This window comes from Ursus maritimus, unplaced genomic scaffold, assembly GCF_017311325.1.
Source record: "Ursus maritimus isolate PB19 unplaced genomic scaffold, ASM1731132v1 scaffold_1, whole genome shotgun sequence".
Classification (NCBI taxonomy): Eukaryota; Metazoa; Chordata; class Mammalia; order Carnivora; family Ursidae; genus Ursus; species Ursus maritimus.
Window position 1 is genome coordinate 99,529,238 of NW_024423343.1, and position 18,277 is coordinate 99,547,514.

The window sequence follows — 18,277 nt, forward strand, 5'->3', positions numbered from 1 at the left end:
AGGACACAACAAGAAAGTGGCCATCTGCAAGCCAAAAAGGAGACTCTCACCAGGCACTGGAGGTGCCTTGATCTTGGATTTCCCAGCCTCCAGAACTGTGAGAAATAAATGTCTATTGTTTAGGCCATCCAGTCTGTGGTATTTTGTTATGGCAGCCCGAGCTGACTGAGACACTCTATTGGTCTGCATCTATTACATTTTTTTTCTCATGCTTTTTGGTCATGATTTCTTATCTATTCATATGCCTTATAATTTTTTAAAATTGAATATCAGATATTATATATAAAAGAATCATAAAACTTAAAAATCATTATTCTTCTTCTCCAAAAAGGATTCTTCTCCTATCTTTTTGGCAGATAAGGTAAGAGGCAAATCACCTCAATCCAATCAGAAATTGAATTGGGTTGGACCTGGATTCCAGGGTTAGTGTACCTCTGGTTTCAGACATCTCAAGAGTGGGACATGGCATGTGTTTCTTGCAGCTTCTTCCTTCTAGCAACTTTCTCCTTTTAGAAGCTTCCTTCTCATGCATGGCCCTCCTAAGTTTTTGATATTGTGAGACTGGCAATTCTTTGTCTCCTTGACCTTGAAAGTCCTGCTCTTCTGAGATGCTGAGCTTATCTCTTTACCTCCCTTCACATGCAAGCAAAATATCTGGCAAATGTCTTGAGGAGAATACTTTCCATAAGTTTCTTGAAGGGTTTTTCCTATAGTTATATTTTGCTTTTCAAGAACTTAAAAATTGTGCCTTGATAGGCCATCACACCAGCATATCGGGAAAGTTTTGAGCTTCATATTCTCTAGTCATTCATAGTCCACATAGCTGTAAAAATCCCTGCTGGTTTCTCCTTCCACTTTGCCTCTTTGCCCAGCACTGAGTCTGGACACTGACTCAGCAAATGGACTCATCATGGAAGAAAAACCCTAGTAATCCCAACTCACCTAGGGAGATTTTTTTCCTTCCCAGTAAGTTTGTAGATACCTATTGCATTCTACCCAAAAGTAGGACCTCTCTGGATGCTTCATTTTCATTGCTACCCATCACAAAACTATCCTTACAAAGAAGGTGGAGAAATGTGAAAATGTGATCACAATAATACAATTCAGCAGATACTTTAACTAGTTGAATAGCTCCAGTGGACTATCAAAGTATTTTTCTTTCTCAATCATGCTAAGGAATTAATGCCTCCCTTCCACCTGGGGAGATTTGAATTTTGAGATTATCATGGCTCAAGCAATGTTTAACTCAACAAAACAATTGTCAATACTGGTGCCTCAGCCATCTAATATGGGTTGAAGGGAGAAAAAAGGTATATTTGGGCAAGAGACCTTATTGTCATCTTTCAAATCTTTCTTACTTAGCAACTACTGCCTCCATCTGTTCTTCAGTTTGGCTCGGGAGCTGAAGAAACAGTAGAGTAACTGAAAGAGAGTGAGTTTGGATCAGGTGAAACCTTCCTTTTAAATTCCCGTGTCACTTTTGGGAAGTTACTTCACCTCTCTTAAGTTCTGGTTCCCTCCTTTATAAAATAAGACAACCAATGCCTACCTCCTAGGGATGTTGTAAGAATTATATTAGATATAAAGGACCTCAAACACAGGAAACCATCTACACATTGTCCTCATTGGTCTTCACTGGTCCCCAGTTTACCCTTATGCAAAATTAGGATGATGCCAACCTTCCAGAATTGTTTTGATTCTGCAGTTAAATGAGACCATGAAGGAGAAGGGATTTGTAAATGCAAAATGCTGTGCAAGATTTGGTGCCTGTGTTAGAGGTGGCTCTTTGGGTCACTGAGCCACCAAGTGCCTGGCCTCATAGCAAAGTCCAAAAGCCTTTCTGGTTACTTTTTTTTTTCTAGGGCCTCTTCCCTATCAGTGCATCCTCAATTCCACCTTTCTTCAAAGGGTTGCAGGGTGCCATCTCGGGTGGGAAGCCTACTCGGGGCTGGCCAAGCCGGGACCTAGTGTGCTGGTACCTCAGTGCACCCTCAGAACCCAGGGAGCTGCTGCTGTCCACCTAACCACTAGGATATGCCCACCCAGTCCCATTAGGTTGCCACATGGTGCAGTGCTTGGAATCACACAACGCAGCGATCAAATCCCACCTCTGCATGACTAGCTGTCTGACCCTGGGCAAGTCCCTTCAACTTTCCGCCATCAGTTTCCTCATCCTTGACCCGGGGATACAGTAATATCTACAGCGGAACTGTTGTAAGTCCTGAAGGAAAAGAACAACAGGAAGCCTGGGGTACATGGGAGACACCCGTGATTGGCAACTATCACTCTGACCGGGTCCCTGGCACCTCCTGCGTCCATGTGCCCGACTTTGTGCCCACTCAGTGCCAACATTCCACTTTCCCCGCAGCCGAATCTCTTTCTAGGCCCCACACTCCCTAAAGATGGCGCCTCCCTGCTTCCCCACCTCCTAGGCAACAGAGGGCGCCGCTCGCAGGGGCCGGGCTGGGGGCTGGCGGAGCCAATGGGAGTGCGGGAAGGAGGCGGAGGAGCCAATGGGCACGGCGGCGGGGCCGGGGGCGGGCCGAGCGCTCCCCTCTGAATGCCTGGAGTGTCGGGGCTCCTGGCCCGGTGTCCGCTTTCCCAGCCGGGCTTGGGCAGGGCGCCAGGCCCGCCAGCGGCCTCCACCCCGCTTCCCAGCCCGGAGAGCGTGAATAAATTAGGCTATTCTTAGTAGGGCCTGAAAAGGAGCCCTTTCTGTCTAATAAGAAAGACAAAGTTTTTAAGTATCTGTTTCTCAAACCCAAACAGTACAGTTAATGTGGGTCTCTGGGTTCCGAGGTGGAGGAACCCGAGCGCCCCAGGGTGCTGGGTGTCCCCAAGGGGCCACTCAGCCAAGAACCAGGGGGTCTCTGCTCTGCTAGGCTTTGGAGAGGAGAACAGATCATCTTTGGGGTCAGGGCAAACAGGCGTGCTGGCCGCAGGAGACTGCCTATGGAGGGCGGGGCTCCAGCCACCAGTGGCCCCCACGGACCTCAGGACATCTGCCCCCGCCCTACCAAGGCCCGGCTAATTCTGCCCCTTTGGACCGCCTCTGTGCACTCCCCACCCACCATCCCCACTTCTGCCCTCCTCTCTGCTCCTCATACACACCCAGCCCCCACTTGCCCCGTTTTCCCACCTGGCTCCTCCTTCTCGTCCCTCAGGCCTCGGCTTCCCTGAGCATCCACCTGCCGGAGAGCTCTCCCTCCCCATCACTGTCCATCACATCGTCCTGCATAGCCTTTACAGTGCTTATCCCAACATGAAACCATTCGTTCCTCTGGTCATTGTCTCCTCCCCAACCAGAGTGTCAGCTCTACCAGGGAAGGGAGCATGCTGTCTCGTTCAATCCTGTACAGGCAGCACAGAGTAGCCCCTCAACAAATTGGTGTTGAATGAATGAATCCAAAATATGGTCCTTAAATGTCCAAGACCCTTCTGTAACTATTCTTGTTGCAGATTGATGAGTCCAACCAACCACCTTATTCTGCACACCCACCTGGAGAAATACCCATGGCTGCGGGTAGAGATATTGGGGTATCCTGTACTGAACACCAGCGTGAGAGAGGCTGGGGCCCAAACATGTCTGTATGGCTCTCTCTCATATAACGAAAGCAAGGGGAAGCTCCGGCCAACATCTCAGAACTTGGGAATTTTCTAGAGCTGTTGTGAACTAGGTGCTCAGAAATCCCTGAATATCTTGATATTTAGTTGAGTTGAGGCTATCTACACCTGGTAAAATAATAAGGAAAATGACCGTGATATACTGAGTTCCAGTACCAGGCATGTTCCCTGTCTTAGCTCAGGCTGCTGAAATGAAATACCAAAGGTTGAATGGCTTAAATAAGACGTTTATTTCTCACAGTTCTGGAGGCTGGGAAGTCCAAGATCAAAGTGCCAGCAAGCTCAGTTCCTGGCGAGACCCACATCCTAGCTGGTAGATGGCCACTTTCTCTCTGTGTCCTCACATGACGAAAGGCAGAGAGAAGCAAGGTTTCTGGTGTCTTTTCTTATAAAGACACTAATTCCGTCATAGGGGCCCCATCCTCATGACCTCATTTAAACCTAATTATGTCCCACAGGCCCTACCTCCAAGTACCATCACATAGCGGGCTAGGGGTTCAACATATGAATTGGGAGGGAGGGGGACACAAGCACACAGTTCGTAACACTCCCTACATCAGCTATAATCTCTACAGAAATACCACAACGTAGGTGATTAATCTCATTTAGTAGCACTTTGAGGTGCAGGGAGACGATGGGGGAAACTTACTCAAGGTCACACAGTGAAAGCAAAGGTCAGTGGCCTCCTTCTGTAGTAAGCTGCCCCCACAAACCTGCTAGCTAACCCCTATCACACAGAGATCACTCCTGGGGTCTGGTCAGCCTGGCCACTAAGTGATAGAATTTGTTGCTGAAAAAAAAAAAAACAACTCAGAAAAATAACACCCTGGATCGGATGGAATCTTTTGCCCTAAGCATCCCATTTTGGACTTGCTCATTTATTTCTCCATCCCACAAAGATTGGTGAGTATGTACTCTGTGCCCAGATTACGGCAGTGTACAAGACAGCATGACTGCCCCTGGCTGGGCTGACACTCAGTAGGGAGAAGACAATGAAGAGACAAGCTAGTAATTCCCTATGGGGTTAAGTATCATAAAGCAAATATACAGAGTGGTGAGTATAGAGCAATGAGGAGGGAGAGGTCCCCTGCCTATGGGTGGTCAGGAGGGCCCCTTGGAACAGGTGACAGGACAGAGACTCCAAAAAAGATAGAGCTTGACCACTCTTGGCACGACTGCTCCTGAATTTCAAAGTCACACCTGCAGAACCCGAGACACTCTCTCTACTTGGAAGGGGACTCCAGGTGGGCCTCACAGCACAAGGCCCAGCAAGACCCCAGCATGTGCTGTTTCTGTGTCCGCAGTGCCTCCCCCACCTCCACCTTCCCCACAAGGGCCACCACCACCCCCAACACCTCCCCTTTGTTTCTTTATTTATTTTACCACATCTGAGGAGTTTTTAATGGGAGAGAAGGCCTAGGAATGGGGTTGTTTGAGGACAAGGAAATGAGCCACTTGCTGTGATGAATGTTCTTGAAAAGCAATTTCTTTTTTCACAGGTAGCTCGCTGGGCTTGGGAGCAAAAGTGCTTTGGCTGCCTATCAAATACTAACAGAGGCTAACTGTTTTCTCGGCACTTCTCTCTCCCCGCACACGCTCACTCGCGCCTCTCCCTACACATGACAGAAATGACATCAAGTTCAAGGGCTCTGGGGAGGGGTGGGGGGTCTCCTGCCAGGATAAAATGGTGGCTGTTTTCATGGTGCCCAAGGACCTTCTTCCTGCCCCCCCACCCTCTCCCTTCTCTGCTCATTTGTTTCCAAGCAGTGATTACACTGTAGGGACATCTCTGTCCTGCTGGGAGGGAGAAGGAGGGGGTCCCCAGGAAATCAGAGATCAGGTGGGAATCCTGAAATCCAGAGCAGCCAGGAGCTCACACGGGGTCTCTCTGAAGTTTAGGAAGAGGGAAAATAATCCTGCACCTTTGCCCCTGGGCTCCAACAACATCCTCCCACAAGAACCTCCATATTCACATTGTGAGGTCTCACTTCTTGGTTGTCCTCAGTTTACTCAGGCATGATCTTTTCCCCCTAAGGATGGACTCTCAGGCCTCATAGTGTACCTTCGGGGAACGTCTCTCAGATGGTGTCAACACAGAGGCCACTGATGTTCCGTAAGTCGCCGGAACCCTGCTTTTGCCAAATGATGGTTGTGCCTGGCTATCTGAGAGAGTATTTTAAATCCTTGGGAAATATGACAGCTAAAGCAAAACAAGGGATTAGGTTTCCAGCTGGGCCCACGCAGAACTAGTGAAAAATTACAATGTCTGAAACTGACTGTTGTAAGAGTCTGAGTTTTAGCAATAATTCCAGGAAGCCGGAAGTCTCCTGCTAGCACACATCCTGTAAGGACAACGGGACCAAACTCTACCTCTCTCTCCTGCTCCCCTTTGAGCTGACTCCTGCTTTTAGATTTGCCTAAGGGACAGTCGTCATAAACAAGAGGCCAGCTGGGGGGTGACTCAGCCTGGACAGGCAAGTAGACATCACTGTCTAATCATATTACAGATGTGTCTGGAAACATGACTTCACTTCCACAGCAGAGCGCTGGAATTAGGAATTTGGGTTTGTTCTCCTGAAGAGGGAGTGACATTTCTCATCTCAGTCATAGGGCAGAGAGACCTGTATCCCCTACGAAAAGAACCTGAGACAAGTAGCAGGGTGTGGACTTCCTTTTGCCCACTCTGCCAGCCCCAGTTCTGGAGCTTGGACAGGTCTCTAGAGTAAGGCCCCCAACTCCAAATTCTGACAGTGGCTGCGGAGGGAGGCAGGGCATGGAAGGGTCAGGACTGTGTTCTCCTCCTTCCTTCCGGGATGGTGGTGGCCAGCCTTCAAAGATGGCCTCCGCTGAGCTTCGTCTCCTTGCTACTAGCTTTTGAATAGCAGAATGTGACAGAAGCGGTGTTTGTACTTCTGAAGTTAAGTCATAAAAAGCCTTGCAATTTTGCCAGGGTCTCCCAGGTCGTATATCTGGAAGCAGCCAGGCTCCATGTAAGAAGTCTGACTATTCCGAGACCGCCATGATGGGAGGAAGTCTACACAGCAGGACCATGTGGAAAGAGAGCTGCCCAGCTAGTCCCCATTCTCTCAGCCACCGACAGGCCATGCTGGGTGACCTGTCCAACTGAGCCTCAACCCTCCAGCTCCGCCCACCAGCCAACTGCAGCCGCAAGAGAGACCTCTATAGAAAATGGCTCAACCGAGCCCAGTCAACTCATGAAAGAAAACAAATTCTAGTAGGCCAGTAAGTCTCGGAGTTCTTTGTAATGTAGCAAGAGAAAGCCAGAACAGAAATCCTGGCATGGAGAGGGAAGAGGTTTGCAAGGAATTTCCCAGTTCTAGCTGACCAATGGTTTCAGCACTGGTTTTCAAACCGGCTCAGCTAAGGAATCTTTTGTCCATTGAAATCATAATCAGAACCGTGATAGGTAGCAGAAATAAAAGCACAGCGGCTCTCATTTTGAAAAGGAGGGAGGCCCTGACCAATCTGTCCTTTTCCCACGTGCCCCTGCAGCCGCGCCTGGGAAATAAATGAGACTTCCACCTAATCCCCCAGGACTCTCACTCTTGTTCTCCTGTCTTTCTTCCTGAAAAAGCAAAGACAAAATTTTTTAAAATTTTTTTACAATTTAAAAAAATAAAACAACAACAAAGAACAAAAAAACAACCCACAATAGACTTTCTTCATCCACACTCGCCTGGTCCAGAGGGGATCCTGGCCACAGCCTGGAGTCGTGCCCACAGTGGCCTTGAGGGGCCTCCTATACCTCTGAAGGTTACAAGTTCTGACGACCTTCCCTTTCTCAGCAGGCAGGAGATGCCCCGGGTGGCTCCAGCACCCGTGTTCTCTGACAACACCCTGTCTTCCTTCACCAAAAGACACCAAGGTCACAGTCTGGCTGGCCCTCTTGAGATGCTAGGACACCTCTTTTGCCAAAAGACATGGTTGTCAAGAGACATTGTTATCAACCTCTGCTTCCAGCCCACCATTTAAGTAGAAAAGAGACAAGTATATACAATCTCTGTTGTCCTAATGGAGAAACTGAGGCCCAGAGAGGTTCACGTTCTCTGTAAAGCAAGAGTAGAGATCTCTCCAACCCCAGTCTCCGCCTCTTTTCCCAGCAGCGTTAGCTGCTTCACCACCCTTGTGTGCATGAATGCTGTGGCCAGAGCCCTGAAGGGAGCCTACACTTCTCTTCCAAAGCCAAGCCAAGCTGCACCCTAACTCTTCCTACAGACCTCACCGGCACAGTGATGGCCATGGTCCCATCCCCACCTGGGTTATCTTGGCTGAAGCTGGAGCCCGTGAGTCCTTCCAGGACCAGGCGATTACCCAATAGCCATGGCCCTCCCTGCCCCGAGACAGTATGTACTGCATAGATCTCGTGCCCTTTTCATCCTTATCACCAGTGCCCCCAAACTCTGTCTGCTCATCTTCTCAGGGAGAGCAAGCACTTGCCTAATAAGCACTTGACTGGTCTCCAAAGCCAAGGTTTGTTCCAATGGGTTTGACTTTCGACCTCCCCACGTCTCCTTGAAAAGATGAACCGCGCTTTTGTACCACAGGACATGCCAGGAATAGCTCACATAGACTGCTTTCGGGAGGGGATTTCATGAGGAAGAGGCCATAGAGAAACCAGACATCTGAAAGGTGCCATTAAGATGATAAACGCCTTTTTCCATGGTGCCTTGGGCAAGCCATTGAACTTTACTTTTCATCTCTTCCTCAGGGAGGTCACGATGTGAGAGTGTCCTGTGCTCCTTTGGCCAGGACGAGCGCTCTGGGACCACACTCGCATCCTTGCAAATGGGTGCAGAGCAGGACCTCAGAAAGCTCTGTGTCTGGCGAGCTCAGTGCATCCTGCCTGAAAGCAGGGCTTGAGCAAAACAGACAAGGGTCCCTTCCAGGCTACTATGGCCATGTCACAGCCTCCACCCCCACTCCCCACCATCACGTTTCCCCCAAACCAGCAGATTCCCATGCTCGCCTTGGCAGCACATATACTAAAATTGGAATGATACGGAGATTAACATGGCCCTTGGGCAAGGGTGCCATGCAACCCAGCAGATTCTCCCTACGGTCTGCAACTTCCCATCAAGGGAAAAATCCCAACAGCTAAGCCAGATTTCTGACCAATTTAGAAAGGTCTGAACACACTACACTAACAATAATAACTACCAATGACCCAGTCACTGTAGTGACCAAGGGCTGTGTCAGGTGCTCAACACCGCCTGCAAAGCAGTATTGGCCATTTCGTTTGCCCAGAGGCTTTTAGAGAAGTTAGGAAACTTGCTGCTTTGTAAGTAATGGCAGAGGTGGGATTGGAAACCATGTATGTCTAGCTCCAAAGCTCGCCATGCCCTTTCCATTAGCGATTTTGCCGGTGTGATTGAGAGGGTGGGACTTTGCTGTGACAGAAATAAGAGGCTGGATTCAAGGCCTGGGAGGAACTGGGTCAGTCTGAACCAAATTATAGGGGGCAGCAGCCTCTGCCTCCCAACCAGCATTCTCTGGCAGGCCCCAGGCAGATGTGGAGGGGGTGGAACCTGGGCGGTCCTTGGGGAGCCTCCTGTGCCCTCTTCGGGGACCTGTGGGGGGGAAGGGAATTAGGAGCTGAGGCCCTTCTATGAGATGGGACCATCACCATAGGAACTTGGTGATCCTTAGAAAAAGCCCATGAGATGCGTGTTGCTTCGCCCATTTCACAGATGGGTAAATAGAGGCTCAGCAGGGTCAAAGAACCCAAAAGACGTGCAGAGTCCATGCCAGACCTGTTAACTGCAAGGACTATGTTTTCCCACTCCTAGCCCACGCTGCCTCTGCATGGAAAGAGGCTGACTTTGACCCCAGCGGGACCCAACTTGCTGTTAACCAGAGCTAGGTATCAACCTCTCGAGGCACTGACCAAACAAGACCATGTGATAGCTGCCTTGAACCTGAATCACCTTCAGGATTGCATGGGATCTCATGGGCGTGATCTTATGATTGAAAAGAACAATTTTTAATTCTCTCAGTGTCCAGAGATGGGTTCTGCTGCTATGCTTAAAAATTCCTTTTTCCTCTTTTGGTATGTTAAACCTCCCCTGAAATATTATAATTATCCATGTTTACACTATCAGCTAGCTTTTTAAGGTCTTTCTGTGTAAATACAGCAAAGATAAATTTCAGGCAAAGTCCCGTCTGAATTATTCCAAGCCTGAAATGCTGCGGGGTCCATGTGAATGGGCTTCGACGGTACCGTGAGTCTCGAGAGGAGGAATACATTACCCCTGACCTTTCCAAGAGGAGCTCAATGGCAAGCGCCATCCACTGGGAAACTCTGATTGGACGAGGCTCTCCATGTCGCCCACCTGGCTCTGTGACCCAAGGCTCGCTCCAGGAGCCTGGAGGTGAACTCGTGCTCCAGGAAGGGCAGGCACATGCCAGGGCTTGCTCCTGAATTCGTGCTAGATGTCTTCAGTCTGCAGCCTGGGGCCACCCTTCGCCCATCCTGCTCTCTGCCCTAGAACAGAGCCCTGTCTGCTTGGGACCAACGGGTTGGGTTTGGCCATGGGAAGCCCCAGTGGGAGATGGGAGGGAGGACATTGAAATGGGAGTATTTCTTTCTCGTAGCTTCTGTCCGAGCAGATCCCCCAGGCTGGCAATGCTCTCCACACAGTCTCATGGACTCCCTCCCCTTAACCCCAGCTTCTCTGGGTGGTCAAGGCCCCTCTGACCAGCCTCAGGCTGTTTTCCCTCCACCCTGCCCAGGCCTCTGCAGTGCTTCTGGTAGACTCTCCTTACGGAGCATTTGCCATCGGTTTCCTGACCCAGGGGGGTCTTTGCCAAGGAGCAGCGCTAATAGTACTAAGAGCTCCCATCTATAGAGGGACTTCTGTGGGCACTCATCTTACCTGTGGCTTAGCGTCATTCTTACAGCGACTCTCAGAGGAAGGTATCCCCACTCTTCAGATGAGGAAACCACAGTGGCAGAGGCTAAGTAACTTATCCCCTGTGCTGGCCAGTAAGTGAGAAAGCAGAGTTAGAGACAAGCACGTTGTGCTCGGAAGCCCATGCACTTTCCACGGAGCTGCAAGGCCTCCTGGGGGACCCATGGTCTCAGGGGGTAGCCTCACAGGGTCCAGTCACAGCCACCACCCCTACTGTCAACCATCCTCATCCCAGCCCCAAACTGACACAGCTCTGGGCACTCCTACTTCAACTCAAGACGCCTGACCACCTTGGTCTTCTCCCAAGACCACGGCCACCATTGTGCTCCATCAGCGCCACAGCTGGGGCCCATCACCTGACCAAAATTGCCGTCCAACTGGGAAGCAGGACATCCTGAACCCAAGCGTCTCGGCCTCCTCCCCACTTGCGTTTCTGGGCCTCCCTCTCATTTGACCTTCTGGTCTTTTCCTCTCCTCACAAGCCTCATACTTCTCTCTGTTCCCCTATGTTTCTCCATTTCACAAAATTGTTCATGAATTTCTGATAGGTGAACGAAGAAAAAGATATAACGACCTACTTTTTAGAGAGTTAGTAAAGACTACCAACCAGTAGAAATAATCAGTGCAAAGTACATCAACATAAATCAGCACCTGAGGAAAAAAGTGTAATTGACTAACAACTAATGAAAGAATTAAACCTTCCTTATGAAGTCTGGATTTGCACCATTTCCAAGAGAAATTGGAGTTGGTAGAAATAATGGCTAAACACACACACACACACAAACATGCAACAGCAGAAGAAAAATTATAAATGGACAAAAAACTGATTTGTGAATTAGTTGTAAGATTTTGGTATAAAAATTAAACATAAAATATCTTATTTTGGGGCCCTGGAGTTGCTCAGTCGGTTAAGGGTCTGACTCTTGATTTCGGCTCAGGTCATGATCTCAGGGATGTGAGATTGGTCCCCGCATGCTGGGCATGGAGCCTGTTTAAGATGCTCTCTCTCCCTCTCCCTCTGCCCACCCCCTTCTCACATGCCCTCTCTCTCTCTCTCCCTCTCTCTCTCAAAAATAAAATAAAATAAAAATAAAAGAACTTATTTGACTAATATAATCTCAATAAAATAAGAAAAAATAACAGAAATTGTAATTATACTATATAAAAACCTACAATTAAATTGGCATGGTATTTGGTCTGAAAAATAGTTTCACAATAAGATTGCATCAGTGTTTTGCATAATCCCATTAAAATGTAAATATCCAAACAGTTTATGGGTCAAAATATCCTCGGTATTAAAGGGACAGAGTCAAAATGTCAGAGCCAACAGGCTAAGGACGTAACACCCCATCTCACTCCCAAAGGGCCCCACATACCCTACACGGCCACAGCTTCAGCCCGAATCTCTACCCCAGCCCATTTCCTGCATCCTGGCCTGTTCTCCAGCCACACCCCACCCAGTGTATGACTTCCAGCTTTCGCAGCCTCCTCTCACCCTCCGCCTCCCGATATCTCCCAGTTTCCCTGGCCTGGACTGGTCCTCTCTCTGATTGTGATTGGAGCACACTCTGGGTCTCTTACCACCACCTGCTCAGGCCCAGGCAAGCCCCAGTGACCTCTAAGAGATGTCAGCCCAGAAACCATGGTTCCCACCAACTTCCCTCCCACAGCCTGGCCACACATCACTGCCCCCAGAAGCCTCCTGGATGTCATGCACACAAAATCCCAGAGACCCATCCAGGGCACCAGAGCTGCAATGAGGGGGCCATGAAGACTCTTTGAGAACATCAACAAAAACAAATCTACGTGTCTTGAGTACCTACCACATGTTAGACATTCTTAAGTACATTACATCTGTTACTTCTAAGCTTCGAATAAATCCTGCAGGGTGGGTATTAACCCTTTCTTTCAGAGAGATAACTGGGGCTCAGAAAGATTGAATAATTGCCTAAGACCACCCAGTTATTAAAAGATGGAGGTGAAATTTGAACCCATACCTAACTGTATTCTTTCTTTATGGCTATGACTTACTAAGACCTTAGGTTTCCATTTTCCCCCCTTGCTTCCATTGTTCAATTTAATTCAAATAAACAAATGCTTTTTTACAAGTCTCCCCAGACTGAGGGCCAGACATTGTGTTGTGTGGGGCAGGAGTCATGGAATCAAGTGGGTTAGGCTTCTGTCCTGGGGAGCTGATCCTCTGGTAATGGTGGAAAGGCATGGATGCAAACATCTGGACCAAAGGCTAATGGCAGACATGCAGGAAGAGGTACGAGGCTGCATTCATTAGAAGTCTCTTACATTTTATGACAACCGGGTTATTTGTTATTTGGAATTATTTCCACCATATAATTTGGGGCTTTCTTTGTGTTTTCTTTTTTCTTTCTTTCTCTTTCTTTCTTTCTTTCTTTCTTTCTTTCTTTCTTTCTTTCTTGTTTTTTTTTTTCTTTCTCTTTTCCTATCTTCATTATATTGACTGAGTTCTCTTTGTTCCTCTCCGTTCCTCTATTCCACTCATTTGAGAGGTGTACATTCTGTTTCTATTCTTTCAGTGCCAACCCACTATGGTTAACATGTATATCTGGGACTCATCAGGGTCTCTATCCTTCAACCACATGATGCATAGAGTTCACTATCATTAAACTTCAATCAACCATTTAACATGTATCACGGTATTGCTGCATACTATTTCACTTATACCTGATTTTAAACCCTTCCCACAAATTAGGGTTTTTTTTTTTTTAGTAATGAATGCTTTTTTGGACTTATGAACATTCTTACTAATTTCTTTATTACTTTGTTACCACTTCCTCTGGATTCCATTTCCTTGTTACTCAGAACAATCCTTTATTCATTCTCAAATTAGAGGCTGTGAGTAGTAAACTCATTCAATCATTGTGTGAAAACTGTCTCTCTCATCCCTCTTCATGAATGACTGTTTAGCTGAACATCAATGATCTGGTTGACAGGATTTATTTTTCTTCAGTTCTGTGATGATTTTATCCCATTGTCTCCTGGCATCAGGTGTTGCTGCCGAGAAGTCTGCTGTCAGCCTAATTATCTTTCTGCTTTCATTACTCTGTCTCTTTACTCTGTCTACTGTGTTCACTGTTTTATAATGACGTGTCCAGGCATTGATTTATTTCTATTTCACCTGTTTGGAACTTGATGTGCTTCTTCAGTCTTTCATAACTATTTCCTCTATCTGGAGAGAGTATGTATCTGGACCACTTCATCCTGTCACCAGTCTTTTAATATCAGTGTCACATTTTCCTTCTCCTTATCTCTTTTGTTGAAGTTTTCTCAGACCTATCTACCAACACCCCCACTTCTCTCTGCTTAAATGCTCCATTGAGTTGTTCATGTTAATGACTAAATTTATTATTTCATGAGATGTATTTGGCTATTGTTCAACCTGTCTCATTTTATTTTATGATTGTTTTTCTCACTTTATCTTTTTAAATGTTTTGATCATATTTATTTTAGTCTATTTTTGTTCAATTCTAGATTATTTTATTATTTCTAACTCTCAGAATGGGAATCTTCTCTTCATTGATTCTGTTGAGGACTATTTTTAATTGTAAGGACAGAAAAATCCCACATAAAACAGACCTAAGCAAAAATAAGTCCATTGGTTCATATAACTGAAAAGTCTAGGGTTTTATTGGCTTTAGTCACAATTTGATTCAGAACTAAAACCCAGGGCCTAATTTTTCTCTTTTTCCATCTTTTGGATGCACTTCACTTGTGTTGGCTCTATTCTCAGACATATGACTCCTCGTGGTGTCAAGCTCTGCCATTCTTTCAGATTCAAATTGAGTCATCAAGAGAAGAACTTTTTCTGCCAAAGCTTCTACAACAGCCCTGAGACTGACTCTGGTTGGTCTAACTTATTGCCCACCTCTGTGCCAATGATTGTGGTCATGGGAATGGGATATGCTGATTGGCTTGGCCTGGTGTGGAGCCCTACCAACTGATCTCATACGGAGGAAGGGAGATCACCAAATGGACCACAAAGGAAGAAAGGACAATGGATACTGGGAGGCATAGTGTGTGGATGATAGTAAGTTTCATTAAATGTTGAAAGACTAAATGAATTTAATCTGACTTTTATCTAATTCATAAGCCCCCCTTTTACATGTGTCTTCCTACACACACAGCATGCACATATATACACATGTGTATGTACATGAACATACATCAAGATAACTGCCCCCTCCCACGCACACACAGCTCCATCTCTTGTCTGATAGATGAGCAAGCCCAGCTCAGAAAGCTCCTTTCCCAGGGGTCCTCCCTACAGTGTAGCGGAGGTTTCTCTGGTTGGATTAGACCCCTAGGCCTTCCCTTGGACTCAACATGGTCATTCTGCCTGGTCATGCCTGAGTCATGTCCCTCCCATGCAGCCATGGCAAGGGCAACCCCACAGAGCCACACAATCTGAGAGAGCAGGAGGGATGGTCCCTAAGGGAGGTGGGGTGTTCACTCCAGAAAAGGGGGACAGATATGCCAGACAGAAATAGAAACTGTCACCCACTAATTCCCCAGGCTAATGGGTTCTCATGGGACGGCTCCAACTGCCAAGCCCAGATCAGGTTCCCTGTACCCCCACCCACAATGTCACCATGCCATGGATACTCATAGTTTCTCCGGTATCTCCTACCATAGATTTATTTTAAACTGTTCTCTAATTTTAACCTATGACATCTTTTAATATGAACAAAAATGTGACCAAAATGTGTCACTCACTCTCTAAAGCAGGACTTTGTTAGTTACCGGTGTCATTATTTCTCACTGGGGCCTCTTTGGAGATCCTTGGTCTAGAATACGATGGATTCCATATTCCTCTGATCTAATGCCTTAATGATTCCAGACCTCAGACATGGCCCTCTTTCCTAGAGATGAGCCATCAGCATTTCAGTCTGTTCTTGGGATACAGACCATCCCCACTTCGGTGACCTGGCCCCTCACTGTGTTGTCAGACAGACTGTTTCTGATGCAGAAGTGGTGAGACTTTTGGTGATTTACTCAACTTCTCTGAGCCTCAGTTCCCCACCTGCAAGATCAGTACAATGATGTTCACCTCCCAAGGTCAGGGGAAGAGCCATTGGCAGGGCATCCCAGGCACATGGCCTAGCTCAGTGTTAGACCCCTGGATGGGAGCTCTGCCTTCTCTCTTCTCACTGACCATGGCTCCTTTTTCAAGGCCTTACTGTTCCTCAACTACTGGACTGCTCCAGACACACACTAACTGGTCAGTCCTTGGCCTCCAGGTATTAACAGCCACGTGCCTTTCCGTTGGTACAACTGCCCATCTGACCTTTGATCCCTGACCTAGGACATCTGCTCTTACCCCCACCCCAAGATTTCACCACTGGCCCATCCCTTCCTGTGACCCCTGACCCATGAACCCCAGGTGTGGGCATGGCCCCACGGGAATGGGGTTAGCGGGAAGCAGGAGATGGTGGACAGGTGAGAGGAGGAGGTGCTGGAGGTCACAACAAGAGATGTCCCTGGTCGTTCTTCCCTTTCATCTTAAGAGAACATCTGTGGCTTCCATGTTGTCACAAAGCAAACAGAAGTGAGTGTCATGTTTCACAATCCATGCAGCTAGCTTCATGGATCTTTGACAGTTCTTTCATGTCCCTGACAGTGGCAAGTTTTTTCCCCTGGGAAGTTAGGGGGCATGTACCACACCCCCCCCGGCCCCCCTCACCCTAATGACGTGATGGTGGCGCTCCCAGGCTGATGACACTCTGCAGTTACCTTTCATGTGTGAGCAGATGTCACCACATGGGTTTCCGGGTGGCCACACAGTGTCCCTGCTGCCTCCCCTGCTGCTCTGGAGGACCCCTCTGACTCACGGGTCCTCCACCCACGCCCACGGAAGGCTTCCCGCTCCACCGCTCTTGGGCAATCTTCCCAGTTGTGAACTAACTCCTTTGGGCTCACAGCCTTTCCTGGGGCTATGATGGGGGGCAGGGCTGCGGGGGAGTGGTGGTGGGATTGTCACCCTCTTGCTCTGGTTTGAATGGTTGCTCACATGTTCCCAGGTCTGCCAGGGAGGTCCTCGGACTACCCCTTGATTTGGGGCTTATTTGTGTATCTAATGCTCACTTCTTGCCCCATCCCTTCCCACGACCCCTCCCCCCGCCCCGGGACTGCGCCTGGTGACAGTCCCTTTGACAAAGCTGTAATAGCCACATGAGGTGGGGGGGATGTGACAGGAGCTGGGCTCACATCTGCCCCAGCTGTCCCTCGCCCGCGTCAGCTGCACTTCCCGCCCTTCTGCTTGCGAAGTGTAGTGGAACCGGTGATAATTTGCAGCCCGAAAGAGTCCTCTCTAATAGGGTACAGACCTTAGCTGTGAAACCCTAGGCAGTCGCGCCCTTCTCTGAGCCTTAGTTCCCTCAGCTGGAGAGTAAGGACACTAAGACCCACCCCCAGGTGGCGGTGAGGGTTACGTGAGAAAAGCTGTACAAAGCGGTGGTTTGCGATACATCCTTACTATACTACAAGATAATGACGGCTAGCGCTTATGACGTGCCCACAATGTGCCAGGCACATGGTACACACATGAACTTCACCTTTACTGGGAGCCACAAGGAAGATCCCACAAGATGCCCACCCTACACATGAGGAAACCACTGCACAGAGGGATCAAGTACCTTTCACAAGGTCACACAGCTGGGAGGGGGTAGAGCTGGCTGTGAACCCAAGCATTACACCTTTCCTTCCAGGAAGAGGTCATTCCCCATTTTCCTGAGAACATTTTTTTCCTTCTTAAGGAAGCAGGAGGTGCTCTGCTGTCCAGAGGCTCATTATTCGCTTGTGGCCAGTCTCCCCGGTCCCCGTCGCCCTCCCAGTTCCGACAGTCACCCTGACTGGGAGTTCGCCTGGGATGGGCACACACTCCCCACTGGCAAGGCAGGTGGCTCAGGTCCTCAAGCCTCCATTGAAAAGATAAGGGACTGAGTTTCTGAGAAGGAGGTGTCCCAGGCAGAAGTGGGCCAGAGGCCAAACAGTGGCTCTTGGCTCCCGCCTCCCCCAGACAGGTGGCTTCAGGCTTGGGCACTGCCCGGGAGCCAGCGGGAGGAGGCTGTGCAGGTCCCTGGGCTGGCCCCCGGCCCACAGGTGCTCTCGGGGGGCCACGTGGGAAGGAGGGGCAGGGAGCTGCGAGAGGGGTGCCCACAGGCAGAGTCCGTGAAGAAGGTGTCTGTTGTTTCCTCCTTCATCTCCGGGAACAATTCCCCTTTTGAGCTTCTTGGCTGAGACAGTTGAGAGATTCTTTCTCCAAGGCTTCTTCTTGACAGATTGATTTATCTGTTTCGGTAACTTGGCCTTCCTGCGAAAGGGAGGCTCTGTGCCAGGGCTGGCGTGGGGACCAACCTGGGGGTGAATGAGGGGCCCCATTCCCCTACCCCTGCTGACTGCTGAAGTGCAGAGCCTGGGCCCATAGTCTTGCCTTGTGCTACTGACCACAGGAATGAGGACGGCCGGCAACCAGGGAGGACACGAAACCCACGGATGGCCGATTCCTCCTGCCGCCCTCCCAGCCTTGGTTCCCCACTGTAGGTCATCTTGGACCCATTTAAGGGCTGGGCAGGTAGAGTAACCGATAACCAAAAGCCCAAAGGTGCAATGAGCAAGAGGCTGAGAGCAGGTGTGAAGGCAGAGCTCTGCCTCCTCCATACTGGCCCTCTTGCCCCAGAGGAAAGGACCCA

At 48.7% G+C, this 18,277-nt stretch overlaps 1 non-coding gene across 1 annotated transcript; it reads left to right on the forward strand.

The window, feature by feature from the left end:
- The first annotated feature begins 8,603 nt into the window (after window positions 1–8,603).
- On the forward strand, window positions 8,604–8,708 carry LOC121099927. Its single transcript, XR_005831648.1, has one exon. It is a non-coding gene; the product is annotated as a U6 spliceosomal RNA (small nuclear RNA).
- The last annotated feature ends 9,569 nt before the right edge of the window (window positions 8,709–18,277 follow it).